Raw genomic sequence first — 5,394 nt, forward strand, 5'->3', positions numbered from 1 at the left:
GAGTCCTCCCCTCACTGGAAGCAGTTGAACAGTGATGCTTGTAGGGTTGTTTCTGGAGGCCCCGCACCATCACTTGCTTACTCTTTCAACTTTATTAAGCTGCAGCTAACCATTAGCTTCAGAAGTGAGTTCAGATTTGTTGCCCTTATGTCAGTGAGGAATACAACCTTACATTTTTTGAAATGAAAAGCAAAACACACAAATGCAAATTCTGTGTTGCTTCCAGACCTACACTTCTATTTATGGAGGGAGTGGAAGATGCCAAAGGACTGACTGGCTGAGAGCTGCAGTGCAAGGCTTGAATGTCCCCTGTCTCAAGTGTGATTCCACGGGGTGTATGCATCCCTCTTTTGACCTGAGAAACCACCAGCTCCATAGTCTTCCCAAAAGTATCGGAGACAACTCTTAAAATGCCTTAGAAAAAGACTGACTACTTTGGGGGGGAAAAAAAAAAAAAAAAAAAAAAAAAAAAAGCTCAATCACAATGCATGGGTTATTTTCTCCTTACGCTGCATTTTCTCCTCAGACCCTAGCACACGGTTGCATTATCCTCCCAGGCGTCCTGGAGCCTGTGCAGGTAAGCGCTCCGTGGCAGCATTTTCTAGTTTCATCAATAGAGGGAGTAGACAGTTCTCTCTTTTGTGGCATTACTTAAGGTTCATAAAGAGAAACAGCACACTAGCCCATCCACTTTCAAAGGGAGGTGTTCTGGTTTTATGTAATGTTTCCAAATGGGATTTTTTTCCTCCATTTTTTGTGTTTGAAAAGGAGCTTTCCCCCCTTATTTTAATAAACTGTTCTGTTGCCTCATTCCAAAGCCTGCTAGTTCCTCCACAGCTAAGGTTGCAGCTGTTTCTGTTTAAAGCTTCATTTTGCCTCCTCATTAATGCCTTCAATAAGGTCTCATGCTTGAGACTGAAAAGAAGGTCTGAAGCATAAAACAATGATCTGAGTTTGTTTCTGCGGTTCTGTGCCCATGCTAGGAATTTGGTTGATCCATGTCTGCAGTACAGCTATACAGACGTGTGGCTTCAAGTACTCCCTTTTTTTGGTCCTCTACAAACGTATTGTGGGAACATGAAGGGACAAGAAGACATGAAGAAAAAGGCAAGGGGGAAATTCAGAGTCATAAAGAGCTCATCACATGAGGAGCAGCGGGGACAATCATGCCTGCCTCCAAAATCCACTGGGAACAGTTTCTGCCATTCTCTGTGAGGTGTGTTGCCTGCATGAAGGGCTGATATTCTTGGGCACAACCCAGTTGCCAGCAGACAAATCTCCAATGCAGACTCAGATCCTTACACACTGCACACATAGCCTCTGAAAGGTGACGGAAACGATCAGATAAGTGCAGTGTTAGGAGCATACGTCAGCTTTAAAGTAACTAAATTAAGTGGGAGCAAAGCATTCTTATTTCCACCTGCTTCAGCTATTACTATTGCCCAGCTGGTTTTCTTCATGAATGCTCTCATGAAAAATGTTTAATGAGACAGAGACATGGATAATCATCACAGATGCAATTCAGTGGGCAAAGCCAGCATATGCATAGAGATGCTTCGTGTAGACAATCTACATGACTTCTTTGTCCTGTCTTCATTGCTGTCTGTATCTTCTGGGGCCAACAGCAATATAAGTGCTTACTGATTATTTTTTTTAAGTTGCTTTTTATTATCAGTACTAACTGCATCATTGTGATACCTGGCAGCACACCCATGCAAGCTAGTCTCCAGGGCTCTGGTGGGCACTGTACAAGCATGGAACAAAAAGTCCTAGTCCCCAAGTTTTTGCACTAACCTGTAGCCAAAAGTTACCAGTGGTATAGTGAGACAATACTAGTTGATCCGATATTGGTTACTAGCCCTTCTCTTCTGAAGCAAAGCTGTTTGTGTAACTGCTGCCTTACAACTTGTATAAGGTTGCAGTATTAGTCAAGGAACTGGATGGTCTTTCCTGGAACTGGGAGTAGCAGTACTGGCAGTAGATGTGCTGACTGCTGGAGTTGGAAAGGCTTTCCTAACAGTTTGCACTATTTTTTTTTTTTTTTTTTTTTTTTTTTAGAGAAAGCTTAAATCCAGTGAAGATGTTTATTCTTTGTTCTGTCTCACTACCTGTCACTGCCTTATGCAGTAGTCAGCTTACTCACTGCAACATGAAAGATCTTTCCTCAACTTTTAGTCTGTATTTCTGAAAGTGAGCTGTAGTGATGTGGATCAATAATGTAATAAAAATTCAGAAACATTTTGAGATTAATGCATTTGACAATTATGGCTTTCTGATCATCAGTTTTATTCTGATGTATCTTCAGTCTTAGCACACGGAGTAGGAGTACAGAAGCATTCCCTGGGCATACAGGCATGGTGCTTGGGAAGCCAAAGATCAGCTCTTGGTGTAACCGGCAAGAGGTTGTCAAGGGCAATGAGCAGTTTCTACCACCACAGCAGCAGTGAAAGAATATAAAAGGAAGGTGTGGAACCTCTGCTGAAAGCAGCAGGTGACTTAGTGTCAATGAGCAGCGACAAGGCTGAGTACTCTATGCTGCCTTTGCCCTGATCTTCACCAACAGAGTCTGCCAGCCCTTTGTGTCTCAAGGAGAAGAGAATCTGTCAGTAGTGGAAAAGGACTGAGTCAAGGATCCTCTCCTGAGGAATCCCAACCCTTGCAAGTCTGGGGAACCAGCCAGGTGCTTAGAAGGCTGGCCAATGTCACTGCAATATTACTTTTTATCTTTGAAAGGTCACAGAGATTTGGAGAGGTACCTAATGGCTGAAAAAGGCTAAATGTTGCACCTTACCTTCCAAAAGAGCAAGGGCAATCCAAGGAGCTACAGACTGGTGAGCTTCACTTTAGGAAAACCACAAAAAGCAAGTTCTCTTGGAAGTTATTTCTGGGCATACAGAGGCGAAAAAAGGTGACTGGAAAGATGCAGCATTGGGTTTACCAAGTGTAAATCATGCCTGACCAACCTGACCACCTGCTTTGATCCATGGATAATGGGAGAGCAGTGGATAGGAGGATTTTGGCACAGTCTCCCACAGGTTCCTTGTTGTGATAATTAGATGAGAGAAAAACTGGTTGTGATCATAGTGATTCATGGTTTATACTGTACCTGGAAACTGGTTGCAAGTGAAGTTCTTCAGAAGTCTATCTTGAGACCTGTTCTGTTTAATATCCATATCAGTAGCCTAGAGGAGGAGACAGAGTGCACTCTCATCCAGTTTGTGGACAACATTAAATTGAGTCGTACAGTTAACACACTCCGGGATGAGGCTGCCATTCAGAGGGGCCTAGATAAACCAAATGAATGGGAAAACTTATGAAAGTCAGCAAAGACAAATGCCCTTGGTGTGGATTAACCCTCTGAATTTCTATGGACTAGGCACTGACAGGTTGGGTTGCAGCTCTGATGGGAAGGACCCAGGTGGCCAACAGACCAAACATGAGCCAGCAGAGAGCCCTGGCAGGGGTGAAGGGTTTCAGTATCCTGGGGTGCATCAACAGAAGCGTGGTCAATAGACCAAGGGAAGTGATTATTGCCTTTTACACAGCATTCAGTAGACCTCATATGGAGTACTGCATCTGGTTTGGGTGTCTCCAATTAAGGAGGACCCAGAGAAAATTCAGGAAGTTCCTTGGAGGGCCACCAAGAGCATTTGCTGGAGCATTTGCCCTGTGAGGAGATGCTAGGAAAGCTGGACTTGTTCAGCCTGGGGAAGGAAAAACTGGTAACAGTCTTCCAGTACCTGCAAGGGAGGTTTCCTCTGACTTCAGTGACTCTGCAGTTCTAACCAAATATGAATTTTGAGTTAAATTCAAGAAAACCGTAACCTTCAGAAAATTTTCAGAGATTTCATATAAATGTATATCACCTACCACCCTGCTTGCTGCATAATTTTAAAGAAATTATGGTGTTACTGTACTTTTAACAGTCTCTGGTGTTATTAATGCCTCATTAATCTGGAATTAGGAGGAGATACTGGACAGAATTCAAAGTCAAAATGTTTAAAAGCTCATCACAGTTGCACTTGTTTTGCTAGCATTTAAAAAAAATAATTGTTTATCAAAGTATGAGTCTGTTCATCTCAAGAATTAAGTAAAGTCTATTTTGTTCAGACTTCTGAAAATAAAATCTCTGGAAAAAAAAGGTGAATTAGAAAATAGGGCCATTTCACTACTCTTATTATTTCTTCAGAATTTATTAAGCATAAGAAAAGTGAAGTCACTCTTTAAACTTACTTTTTTTCCTACAGAAGGGTTCCTAATTTTGTAATTCCTGGGATTTGATTTTTTGGACAAAAAGACTTATAGTTAAATTTTAGCTCTTCCAGTTTTTCTGGGAAGATGGAAGAGCTGTTACGTTTTTTACAGAACTTTTGACTGTATTACAGTGTAAGAGATCTATAGGCATTTCAGCACAGGGTTCAGAGCTGCTCCTCCAGAGGAGAGAGTTCTACACAAGTATTTGTGGAAGCAGCTGGAGAGAGGGTGCGTAACTTAAGTCCACACGAGGAACCAGCACCCAGCTTTGGCTTCTGGGGTGTTTGACCTTCACCTTGGGGGTGACAAAGTATTGCGAGGACCTGGTCCTGTTTCTACAGAGGCCACCATGTGTTCTGGAAGTGACCTTGCTAAGACATGTGTGGCTGTGCCATAGAGAGTGTTTTGACGTGATTAGAAAGGAAATTGCCTGTGAGGCTGCAAATCCTGTGAAGTTCTCCCATTCCCCTGATTCTTATCTGTCATGGGACAGTGCAGATAGTCACTGAGACAGCTTGAGGAGTTTTGGCAAGTGTTTGCCCAGATTGCCTACTCAGTGCTTAGCTAGGATAGCTGAATCTGGGTTAAAGAAGAAAAAAAAGAGCATTTTCTAGAAAAGAGAAAAATTATGCTCATTTATGCAAAGGGAAAAGTGATGGAATGTTGTTATTCCTCAAGATGTTTGATGTACTGAAGCAATAATAACAGTGACTGCTGCTATATACCTACTATACAACAGTGTATGTATATAGTGGTATATAGCCTGTATATATACACTGTATAATGCATATCTGACACTCTATATAATTTTTTGTATAGTGTATATGTATGTATATATAGTGTATATGCATATACACTATATATTAAAATATGTATATAATGTATATGTATAGATACACTATATATGTATATACGTACGTGTGTGTATGTACACATGTATATACATCTACACTACATAGTCATAGATCTTTTTTCAATCCGTAAGAGAGGGACTGTGTACGTTACATGCTCCGAGCCCAGCGGTTACGTGCCGAACAGTACGAGCCCATGCGGCTTCACCCCCGTCGCTGACCGCGGGCCGCCCGCCGGAGACGTGCACGCTGAGCGGGCCGGGGCACAGGAGCGGGCCCCCACGCCGGC

This window comes from Athene cunicularia (genome assembly GCF_003259725.1).
Source record: "Athene cunicularia isolate RWA chromosome 1 unlocalized genomic scaffold, athCun1 chr1_part1, whole genome shotgun sequence".
Taxonomy (NCBI): domain Eukaryota; kingdom Metazoa; phylum Chordata; class Aves; order Strigiformes; family Strigidae; genus Athene; species Athene cunicularia.